The sequence below is a fragment of the Pongo abelii genome, chromosome 1 (genome assembly GCF_028885655.2).
Source record: "Pongo abelii isolate AG06213 chromosome 1, NHGRI_mPonAbe1-v2.0_pri, whole genome shotgun sequence".
NCBI classification, from domain to species: Eukaryota; Metazoa; Chordata; class Mammalia; order Primates; family Hominidae; genus Pongo; species Pongo abelii.
In genome coordinates, this window is record NC_071985.2 from 33,083,534 (window position 1) to 33,096,860 (window position 13,327).

Here is a 13,327-nt window from a genome sequence, read left to right on the forward strand (position 1 = left end):
ATAAGGACACTTGTCATTGGATTTAGGGCCCACTCACAGTCAGGAGGATCTCACCCTGAGTTCCTTAACTTAATTATACTTGCAAAGACCCCTTTTCCAAATTAAAGTCATAGTTACAGGTTCCAGGTGGATAATAGATCTTTTGGGGTCTACTATTTAATTTACTACATTTGGGAAGCTTTCAAATATAAACTTCTTTATTCTGATTCGTTTTTAAGTAATTTCAATGTGTAATAAACTATATTTCCTTTCTGTCTCTTTTCTGAGGGGTTTGCATTTTAATGTAGAGCATTGTTAATGTACACATAAGAAGCATTAGATGGAACCTGAGAAATAGTATTAACATGTAATTAACTGGACTGATGTTTACATTTACTACATTAAAAATGGGCCATATAGTTTAAGAAGATATCATATACTATGTATTGAATAAAACCAGAAGTTGAAATAAGAAATTATCTTGAAATATCTAATACAATGGTCTTTAAAATGCCTACATATTAAAATAAAAATATTATTTTATATTATTATGTAATATATGCTCATTATAAAAAAAACTAAACAATATGGAACTCTGTGAAATAGAAAGTATTTTCCATATTTCTATCTTCAGAGATAGATATAATTTAACTTTTTTATACTCCTCCAGATTTTTAGTACATTTTTAGCTAGAGATATAGTTATAAATATATTTTTCCAAAAATAAAATTACAATACATATGCTTCCTCTGAGCCTTCTAAAAATAAATATTTCTCCTTCAAATGTTATAAACAACATTTCATGTCAACGTATCTTCTCATTTAGATATATGTTCTCATTGAAAATGGCTGTATTGTATGCAATTGTATAGTTGCAATCTATGAGATTTCTTAAGCTCCTATAATGAACATTTAGGTTTTTTTTAATGTTTCAGTGCAATTAGCAGTTATTTTATAGAAAATATTATATATATATCTCTACATATATTTATACATCTGTGTCTATATCTACATTTCTATTTATATATATCACATCAATCTATCAATCATATACATAGACATATACATACATACATATGTATTTGAGCAGTTGCCTGATTTCACGGTTCCTTAATATCCTATTTGGTGCCAACCTGCATGAATTTGTATCCCATTTCCTCACTTACTAGCTATATGGCCTGGCAAGATACTTTAATGTCTCTAAAGTGTAGTCACCCCAACTTTAAAATGATGATGATGATAATATTGATATCCCATAGGGCCAATGTAAGGATCAAATGAAGCAATGTCATATAAAACATTACTGTGTTTCAGGCACCTGGCATGTATTAGATACTCAATATTTATTTGTTAAATGAATGAATGGATGAAGTGCTAAGCACAATGCCTGTATATAAACTATATTTTCTCTCTCTTGGGCATGGAGCTGGATTTTAATGTACAGCATTGTTGAAGTAGGACTATACAGTATTAGATGAAAACTGAGAAATAATATTAACATATAATTAACTGAACTATGTGGTTTATATTTTCTCACACTAAAAATTGGCCATGTAGTTTAAGAAGATAACATATATGCTATATATTGAAAAAAAATTTACTAAACTATATTAGTAAATAATAATAATATTATTTTATTATTATTATTTTTTTGAGATGGAGTTTTGCTCTTGTCACCCAGACTGGAGTGCAGTGGTGCAATCTCGGCTCCCTGCAACCTCTGCCTCCTGGGTTCAAGCAATTCTCCTGCCTCAGCCTCCTGAGTAGCTGGGATTACAGATGTGCACCACCACGCCTAACTTTTGTATTTTTAGTAGAGATGGGGTTTCACCATGTTGGCCAAGCTGGTCTCGAACTCCTGGCTTCAGGTGATCCACCCACCTTGGCCTCTCAAAGTGCTGGGATTACAGGCGTGAGCCACCGCACCCAGCCGTAAATAATACTATTATTAATGCTATTATAATTATTTCCTGAAAATAAATCCATAGAATTTGAATGGCTGGGTTGAAGTATATGGTCATTTTATATTTTAGTACATATTACAGAGATTGCTCTAATGCATAACAACGGGCTACCTCCAGAAAGGTTGTGAAAATTTATAACCTCATTAAAATATATAGCGAAGTACTTGTTTCCTTAAACACTAACTAACCTTACAAATTATCCACTTTTTTTTCACCCTTGCCATTCCTCTCAGTGAAAAATATTGTTGAATGCTGACTCAGAATTATTTGGCCATTAATGAGTTCGAGTAGCTTTTTACATATGTGTTGATCATTTGCATTTCATTTTTGAATTCCTTATTCGTACAATGTGTCCATATTTATACTCTATAATTCCTTATTTATTTATAAAAACTCATTTATGTTAAGAATATTATGTTGTATATGTTTTCTTCAGTTTTTAGATGGCTTATGAGCTTTGTGGTCTAGATATTTTAAAGTAATCCTTTAATATTTAAACAAAATAAAACACGTATGCAAGATAGTGCATAAATATAAAAGGTATAGCTTGATGAGTTTTTAATATTTATATACACCTGTGTAACTCTCATTTAAAAAAAGTTGTGGAACATTTCCAGAATCTCAGAGTCCCCTAATGAACATCCACTGTAAAGGTAAAAACAGAATAGCATCAATGTAGCCCTCTATAACCGTAGTTTAATGTTGCCTGTTCTCAAACTATCTTACAAATAAAATCATGAAGTAGGTACTCTTTTGTGTTCTTTTCGCTTAGCACTATGCCAATGAGATTTTTCCCTAGTGTATGCAGTTATATCTTTAGCTTTAGCAAATAATTCTGTAAAGTTTTCCAAAGTGGGTGTCCCAACAAGCAATATTTGAGGATTTCAGTTGTTCCACTTCCTTATCAACTGTTAGTTTTGCCAGATGTTATCATTCTTTGCCATTCTTGTAGCCATGTAGTGCATTTCCCGATCATTAATGATACTGAGATCTTTTCATGTGCTTATTTGCCAAGTAAATATGCTTTTTTTGTGAAGCCTTTTGCCAAGTTTTAATTGGACAGTTTGTATTTTTCTTAATAATTTATAGGAGGTCTTCAATATTTTGAATATGAGTTCTTTGACAAATACATGAGGGCAAATATGTTCTTCTGGGCTAAGGCTTACAGTCACATTCTCTTGATGGTATTTGTCAATAAGCAGAGCTTCTTAATTTTAATGAGTCTAATTTAGTCATTGTTTTATACTTAATACTTTTTGTGTTCTGTTTAGACTATTTTTGCAAACCCTGATATCAGGAAGATATCCTCCTACAGTTTATTCAGGAAGCTTTATTATTTTACTTTTCAAATTTTGGTCTATGTTCTATCTGGAATAGATTTTTTGAGATTATATAAGGTAGGGGTCAAAATTTTTGTCCCACCTGAATGCGTAATTAACCTAGAAAAACTTGCCTCTTGAAACAAATCAATGTTTCTACCATTCTGCAGTGGTAACGTTGTCGTGAGTCAGGTCTCTGTATATGTGAAGATGGCTTTCTTTCTGAACTTTCTATTCTGCCCCAGTGATCTGTCTGTCTGTCTATACTTGGGCCAAAATATTTAGTTTTAATTACTGTAACTTCATACATGTCTTCATAGCTAGTAGTTCTCCAACTTTTTTTCTTTTAAGATTGCCTTGGCTGTTATATATGAATTTTAGAAACAGTTTTTCAATTTTCATAAAAAATTCTGTTGATATTTAAATTACTAATTTGTATTTGGGAGAATGGGCATCTAAACAATATCAAGTATCCAGCCCATAAATGTAATATATTCCTTGATTTCTCCCAGCAATGTTTTTAGTTGTCTATATAGAGGTCTCGCTCCTATTTGTTAGACTTGTTCAAACATATTCATTGGTTTTCCTTTTTAATAGACTGTATTTTTTTAGACCAATTTTAGAGTCACAGAAAAATTGAGTGGAAAGTATAGAGAGTTCCAGTATACTCTCTGCTCCTACACACTCACAGCCTTCCCCATTGTCAATATCCCTCACCAGAGCGGTATATGGTATATTTGTTACAATTGATGAACCTACATTAATACATCATTATCACCCACAGTCCATATTTTACATCAGAATTCACTCTTGGTGTTGTACAATGACAAGTATCCACTACTCCAGTATCCTACAGAGTAGTTTCACTCCCTAAAAATCTTCTGTGTTCCTCATATTCATCCTTATCTCTATCCTAACCCCTAGCAATCACTGATCTTTTCACTGTCTCTGTATTTTCACCTTTTCCAGAATATCATATAGTTGGAATAAAAAATCATGTATCCTCAGATTGGCTTGTTTCACTGAGTAATATGCATGTAAGATTTCTCCATGTCTTTCATGGCTTGGTGGTTCATATCGTCTTAGTACTAAATAATATTCCATGGTTAGATATAGCATAGTTGATTTATTCATTCACCTACTGAAGGACATCTTGGTTGCTTCCAAGTTTTGGCAATTATGAGTAAAGTTGCTATAAACATCAGTGTGTAGGTTTTTGTGTGAACATAAGTTTTCAACTTATAAATACCAAAGAGCGCAATTACTGGATCGTATGGTAAGATATGTTTAGTTCTGTAAGAAACTGTAAAATTGTCTTCCAAAATGACTGTATCATTTTACATTCCCATCAGCAATGAAAGAGAGTTCCTGTTGCCCCACATCCTCAGTAGCATTTGGTATTGTCAGTGTTCTGGCTTTTTGGCTTGTTGGTTTTCATGCAATTATACTTAGTATTGTTTTTGAACTTCATTTGCTAATTTTGTTACTATTGCATTAAAATATAATCAGTTTTTATATTTACCTATGTTCAGTGACCTTGCCAAACTCATTGTTAATTCTAATAGGTACACAATCCTATCATTTGCACATATCAGCAACTCAACTCTTTTTGAATGTTTGTAATAAATGTATATAATGGACATGCCATATATATAGATATTTTTGTCTGATGCACTTATTAATTCTGAAATAATATAAAATGTTAGTTTTGTTTTTCTGTATGACCTGAGTTATTTGACCAATGTCTAGTTTTAAAAAAGAAGGTATATATTTTTGATATTCAAAACACTGTGGTTAAATTGCCAAGCTCTGGTTTAAATATGACCCAGGTGTACTTCTCTGATCAAAATATTCACTCTCTTTAAGTCTGGTTTCTAATCTATGAAATGGTGTTTTAATATATAATTCATAGGAATCTTATAAGAATTATGTGAGATGATGTATGTTTAGAATATAAATTGCTTGTTGTATAGTAAATGTGCATTAAGTGGTAACTATTTTTAAACTATTTGAACATCTATTTTCTTATTGTGAAACAATAAGATAGGGATAACACTATCTTTCCATATGATTGTTGTACCAATCAAAAGAGAAAATATGAAGACTGTATTACTTTAGTTTGTGTATGCTCTTAGATCAAGCTAAACTCATGCGAAGAAGCAATATTTTAAGGAACTTATATATTTAGGAACTTCGTTTGAGTAATTAGTATATTGCATAATTTTATAAAATACTCTGCGTGAAGAATTTTTAAATAACACATTAAATCTTGTGAGCCTTATTTCAATATTTAATCCCCATTAGTACTTCTAAAAGTGTTTTATTGCACCAAATGTTGCTCAAAGTATTTGATAGCGCCATAAATTAGTCCACTATGCACTGCAGGGTTAAATGGCCTGCTTCTATTCTACTTCAGTATACTAAATGTTGGATTAATGCTTCAAAAGAACAGTGTGAACTGAAGATGATATTTTTAAACTGTGTAGAAATAAATTTCACTCCTGATTAGAAAACATGTAACAGGAAACCGGTTTATTTCAAATATTTAGTTTTTATTACAACTTTCTCCTTTATGTTCTGGACATCTGAGAGCTACAGAAGGAAAAGGATATTTTAAATAATTTTTATCTTTATTCTATCAATTTATATGTACAGTCGTACCTACTGTATCTTTTCTCTAATTAGAGATGGCATGTAGACTGGCTCATTACTTCTGCCTAATGAGCCAGGCTCCATGCCACCTCTCTAATCAGAAAAGAGATAGGTACAGAATGTTCCTATGGACTTATTATAAATCATTTTCTTTCTCTCGCTTGCTCCTTTTTTTAATCAAAAAATTAAGTCACTGTCCCCCATACTTTTGTCCATATCCAAGATGGTTTCATTCAAAAGAGGTAATTGTGCAAGTGATTACTGAACTGAATTAAAGGTGCTCTCATGCAGTGCCAGGCCGGCTGTCTCTGCTTTGGAACAGACACTACCTCAAACACAAGCACGTCAAATGAAGGCCTATAGCAGATCAAGATGGATCTTTTCTGTCTTTCTCTGATTAGGTTTGACTTGGTTCTCTGTTTCTGCACCCAGAAAGTAACAACCTTCCATATGAGTGTTGGCTACTACAGAGCTTTTTCTTTGAGTCTTATCTCTAGCATAACTCTCTAGAAAAATGTGTTGCCAGTGACACTTTCTGTTACTGCAGGACTTGTCTTTGCTTTCCCTGGAAAATTAATCAATGGACCAAATGCATGCTTTTTACTGAACCCTCATCTATCTTTATTAATGGTATAATCTGATTTGATCAGGCTGAATTTTATATGTACAAATAGAAACACCTTAGACCATCTGTATCAACCAAAGTGTGATGGCTCCTTTTTAGAACATTTTCTTTTAGTTGTAGATTTATTTTAGTGCTTCCAATTGGGTGTATAACCTGGAGCACTTGTGTTAGCAGATATGTAGTTATGAGGAGGCACCAGTGTCATCGTGGTAATATGGTTAGTATGGTTAGACTAGCTCTCCAAATTTTGGATTTAAAATTACAGAACTATGTGAATCAAAACTTTTCTGAGTTATTTCTGAACTCGTTTATCAACAGAGTTCTAGTTGCCAATTAAAAGTGAGAATTTCTACATTATACATTCAAATGTGCGTAGCACTTTCTTAAGAAGATCATTAGTCATTAAGGAATCAATAAATATTTGTTGAGTGTGTGTTAAAGTGAATATGCAGGGAAGAAAAGGATCATCGTCTAAAGCTAACTCCTACTTGCCTTCTTTTCTGTGTTTTCAACATTGTGTGTCTTAGCCCATATGCTTGTACTTGATTCTAAAGTTGGAATGCTATTTCTAATTTCTACCAGTTTCCCATGGGTTCACATTTCTAACCTCTGCTAGATACACAAACTCCATTTTAGTTCAGCTGAAATCATGCTAATTTTTTTCAGAGAGAATTATTTTTGGGAATTAGATAAAAAGCAAAGAAAAACTTAGAAAGTATTGAAATTGACTAAGAGAATGGAATGGAAGAAGAGTATAGGAACACAGTATATAGACAGACAGGAGTTTACTTAAAGTTAGTTTCAGAACAGTTCAGACAAGGTGTCTAGCCATATTATCAGACAAGTTATGTTGTAGATTTAAAAAGATGTTAATGTAGCTCTCACAACCATACTAAGTAAAAACTGCTGATTAATTAAAATTTGAATGCAAAATATGCAATCATAAGGTAGTAAAGGAAAATGAAGGCAAGTGTTTCTATAATTCTAGCATATTAAGGACCTTTATTAGCACGATACCATGTCCAGAAACACTAAAGGAAAATATTGAAACATCTGACTAATAAACTGGAAATTTAAAATTCAAACAATGATTATCATTTTGTACTTGATAGTTTGGCAAGGACTAGAAAAGCGATTATACCGGTGTTGGAAATAGTTTGGGGTAACCTGGCAAACTATCAAAAGTAAAAATGCAAAAGCTACTTAATCCAAGATTTCTACTTCCAGGACACTATCTCGAGAATTTAATTAGACAAAGACTTAAATACATACTCAAAATGTTCATTGTAGAATTGTTTAAAGTAACAAATAACTGGAATCAGTTAAAAACTTCAAAAAGAAATTGATTTAATAAATTATAATTCATGCTTACTATGGAATAGTATACACCATCAAGAGGAATGAAATATGTCTCTTTCTATGTACATGGCAATGGGTTAATGATGTGTTATTACATGAAACAAACAAGATTGTATAGCACAAAATTCTATAAATTTAATGTAGATGTTATAAACATACATATACGTATTAAAGGTCTGGAAGGAAATATGCCAAAATGTTCTTCAGAATGTTAGTAATGTTAATCTCTATGAGTGGGATTGCAAATAATTGCTTTTTAAATTTCTTTTTGTGCAATTTTTTTCAGTAAACTATAATTTTATAATAAGAATTAAAAATGTTTTCCAATTTTGGACAAAATAATAAATGGAAGCATTTTCAGAATAGATTTATTCTATGAATGTAACAAGTTCAGCCAGAGATGCCTAATTTGTATAGTATAGAGGGTGGTATTGAAAATGTTAGTCATTTAAATTCTGTACTTGTCATATGGATTCAGGAAACACAAGCATTCATTGGACATTTAACTCATTGTACATACAAATTATTATTCCTATAATAATTTGTGTCTGAGAAACAAAGCATGAGATTTAGAATCAGACAGATCTGGGTTTGAATGCTAGTTCTGCTTCTTAACAGCCAAGTGACTTTGGCAAAGAATATAACTTCTCAATCCAATTTCCTAATATGTTTTCTCATTTATAAAATGTGTTTTATATACATACTTTTCTGGGTGATCAGAGAGCTTATAAATAATACATGTTTGATTCATGTTAGGTATTCATTAAAAGTTCACTATCATAAATATTATTGTTAATTTAGTTATTGTTTAAGTTTACTGACTGTGATACTTAAGCATTTTAACATAATGGCCATGACCATATTTATATTTTTTTGGCTGAAAATCAAAATTTACTTAGGGTGAGGGAGAAAAAAAGTCCAGTTTAGATTCGTTATGTAGCAGATATTTTAAAATTCTGTGTTTTGTCTATGTAAACCCCACAAAATAATTTATCTCTCTTTTTAAAGATCTGTCCTCTGTAGTGTTCTTCAATGTTTCCTGTTCATCCTCACTTCCACCTGATGTTATTTCTTCTTAACCCAAAGAACCTCCCTTTTCATTGCTTGTAGCTCAGCCTGCTGAAGCAAATTCTCTCAGCTTGTGTTAAAATGTCTTTACTTTTGCAGGATATTTTCATTTGATATAGAATTCTACATTGATTACTGTTACTTCTTTTAGAACTTTAAAGATGTTGTTTCATTGTCTTCTTGCCTTCATTGTTTCTGGTGAGATATCAGCCACTATTTATATAAATGTTTTCTTGTATACTATATGTTTGTTTGTTTCTTTCTTTCTTTTTGAAGCAGAGTCTTTCACTCTGTCAACCCAGGCTGGAGTGCAGTGGTGCGATCTTGGCTCACTGCAACCTCCACCTCCTGGGTTCAAGTGATTCTCATGCCTCAGCCTCTCAAGTAGCTGAGATTACAGGTGTATGCCACCATGCCAATTTTTGTATTTTTAGTAGAGACCGTGTTTCACCATGTTGGCCAGGCTGGCCTCGAACTCCTGACCTCAGATGATCCACCCTCCTCAGCCTCCCAAAGTGCTGGGATTGCAAGTGTGAGCCACCATGCCTGGCCTATATATTGTTTTCCACTTGATGCTGTTAAGATTTTATTTTTATCTTTCATGTTATTAGTTTATTATATGCCTAGGCATGATTTTCATTATATTTGTCCTGCTTGAGGTTTGCTTAAATTCTTGGATATGTACGTTGGTGTTTTCATTACATTTGGAAGTTCTGATAGTTGTAGCTTCAAACTTTTCTTTTTTTCCTTTTTTTGCTTCCTTTTCTTTCTTCTGTAATAAGACTCTAGTTAGATTTATGTTAGAGCACTAGATAGTGTCCCATAGATATTGGGTACACTTTTATTTGTTCCTTTGTTTTCATTTTCCCCACTCTTTTTTGTGTTTCAGTTTGGACACTTTCTATTTGACTTGTCTTTATTTCACTGGTCAATTTCTCTTTTGTGTCTAGGCTGCTGCTAAGCCCATCTAGAAAATTGTTGATTTCTAAATTATACTTTTCATTTCAAGTATTTTCATTTGGCCATTTTGTAGACTTCATCTATTGGCTCAAATTCACCCATCTATTTGCATGTATTATTCACTATCACCCCTAGATCTTTTAGCATTTATATTTATAGGTATTTTCAAATCCCTATTTGATAATTCCAACATCTGGGCCATGTCTGCATCTCCTTCTATTGACTCTTTCCTCTCTTTACAAAGGGCCACATTTTGTTGATTTCTCATGTGTCTTAAATGTTTTTATTGTATGATAAACACTTTGCATAAAAGAATGAAAGAGGTGGAAGTAAATCATATTTTTTTGCATTTTTCCCTTTACAAAGAAAAGCACTCACTGCTGGTTCTATGAGACCTTTTGAATGGGGGTGGGGTAGGAAAGAAAAAATATCAAACTGATTTGAAGTTGATCTGTATGTGGGCTTTACTACAGTTTTAATATTATTTAGCTCACTACTGGTTTCAGATATCCGTGGATAGAATTGAAAATAGTTAGACATGTGTGGTGGGGCCTCCTTAGAATTCTAATCTGTCATTCTGGCCTCTGTATGGCTGCTTCCTTCTTACTCCTTCTAGGCCTGAATTCTCTATTTCTTACCTCTGAGCTAAGTATGGGAGCAGCCCTGGGTCTCGTCCAATGGGTTATATGTCCAGTAAATGTTTGTGTTTCCTATAAAAGGCTTATTACTTTCTCGGATTTAATTCATTTAGTTTTTTGTGTGCGCTCTACATTTTGATGGGTTAAAAAATAATGACTTTAGGGCTTATCTGGCTTGTTTTGGTTGTTAGATTGACAGCAAAGTGATGGTCCCTTACAAGTTTTTACATTTAAAGCAGATGTTGAACTACTATAACAACATCTAATTTATGCCCTTTCTTTCCTTTGGCACAAGTCTGTCTATACTTAACTCTCCAACCCTCTAGATTGTTTCAGCTATGGCTGGTCAATGACTCTGAACAAAAAAGGTGCATATTACTTGGCCCCAAAGATTATTTTGGTAGAATTCAGGCGTTGACGTTTTAATTACCTCCTCTAATTTTTCATGGGGATTTTCAGCTTTTGTGGGCCCTAATTTTATCTCTGACTCTTAACTTTTATGTATGTTTCTTCTGTTTGCCTGAAATCTGTTTACTGTTAATATTTAAAACTGAAACATGTTTTTTTATAAATTTATCAATTGGATCTTGTTTCACTAATGATCATGTGGCATCGTTTAATCTCAGTGCCCCCAGAAGCTCTGTTTGTTCAGTTTGTATAGTACATGCATCTCTTGTGTTTCTTTTTCTGTCAGATACATAATGATATTGATTAGTGTATACCCCTTATACCCTGAGTCCAAAAATTCCTCATCCCTCCTGGGATCTTCAAATGATTTAATGACTTTCCACTATCTCTCACTTTTTGATGTGGTCTGTTCCCTCCTTACTCAACTTAAGTTTCATGGTCAGTTATTATAACCACTTCTTTTCATGGAGCTGGACTTCCCTGCCTTTTTTTCTTCACTTCTACTATGATCTTGGCACTACCACAGCATAGATTAAATATACCCAAAGAGGATGACTCTCCCCACCTTAAACTCATGACGATGAACTTCCTGTGTTTCCTGATGCTGCCCTGTAATCATTCCGTATTTCCCTCATTCATTCACTTTACTGTCTTATGCCAACTATTTATGCATTTTCCTTTCTCATTATCCTGATCGTCAGTGATTATATTACCTCCAACTTTACTATAAAAATTAACAAAAAGAATAAAAGAGCTTCTATAGAGTTCCACTGCTATATTTATCCACCACTGGCATACAATCTATTAATAGATCTGACCAAGAATATCTTGCCTCATTTTTCCCCAATTTACTCCTGTATTGTAAAATTTTCTTGTATTAATGGAACATTTTCAAGGGAATAAAGGCATGTTGTTATTTTTCCATGAAAAATTATTCTTGACCCTCCCCCATTTCTTCCACTAGCCATTGTTTTATTTATTTGCTCCCCTTTTAGCAAAACTTCACCAAAGTATATTCAACCATAGGAGCCTTTAATTCCTCTTTTCAAATTCCACCATCTACAGTCAGACTTTAGCTCACCACTGTACTTAAGCTACACTTGTCAAATCTCTACTCACCTTCACATTATAAATCTAATAGTTAATTTCAAGTCTTTATCTTTTTGACCTATTAACATCATTTAATGGAGTTGATCACTCCTTCCTCCTTGGTATACGTTCTTCACTTGGCATCTAACACTCCATCATCTCTCTAAGTTTCTAGTTGCTGTGTCTCAGTTTGATTTACTGGTTCCTCTTCATCTGCTTGACATCTTAGTATTGGTACCCCAATCCTTAAGACTTAGCTCTGCTCCCATGTGTACAGACACTCACTCCCTTAAAGATCACCTCCAGTCTTATAGCTTTAAATGTCATCTAAGTGACTTGACCTCCAAATATAAATCTCCCCACCCAGGCCTCTTTCCTCAAACTCCAGACTACTCTGTTACATTTATCAAACTACCCAGAGTCTCCCTTTGAATGTTTAATTTACATTTCAAAATTAAACTTACTTTTTTTCAAAATGGAACCGGTTTTCTTAAGCTCTCTCAGTTTGATCCATACACTACTTCTTCCGTGATCTTCCTCATCACAAGTGAAGGCAATTTCATTTTTCTACTACGACAGAGAAAAAGATTTGGAGTCATCCTTGTCAATTCTCTTTATCTCATATTCAACATTTTTTTTTTTGTTTTGCAAAATCTTGTTGGTGTTAGAATCAAAATATATCCAGATTTTGAATCCTTCTTAGCACTTCCACTAGAATCATCCCAGTCCAATTCACGGTTGCTGCTTTGCCTGGATTACTGCATTGTCTTTTAACTGCTTCCACCCTGGCACTCCACTTTATTCTCAACACAGCAGCCATAATTGTTCTGTTCAATATCAGTCAAGCATATTACTTCTCTGCTCAAAATGCTCTGTTGTTTCTCCATTTTACCAGAGTGAAAACCGCCATTCTACAAGACCTAATTGAGCTGACAGCAGTTACTTCCCTGGCTTTATTTCTTACATTTGTTTATTTTGTTCTCCTTGTTTTACACAAATTGGCATCCTTGCTGATTTTTGACTATGTGAGGTGCACTTCTGCCTTGATACCATTGGCTATTCTTTCAACCTGGAACTTTTCGCCTCCTGATATCCATCAGGCTGACTCCCTTACCTGATTAGGTCTGCTCAATACCAGTTTCTTAAATACACCTTGCTTATCACCCTATTTACATCTGCAAACACCAACTCCCCACTTTGGGTCTCACTATGTTGCTCTATTCTTTTCCATAGCACTTAACATCTTTAATGTATTTATTATAGGGT

General features: G+C 33.2%; 1 protein-coding gene across 1 annotated transcript in view; it reads left to right on the forward strand.

Moving 5' to 3' along the window:
• USH2A (usherin) overlaps nucleotides 1-13,327 on the forward strand; it is an 827,758-nt gene that overhangs the window by 94,151 nt on the left and 720,280 nt on the right. The window lies entirely within an intron of this gene.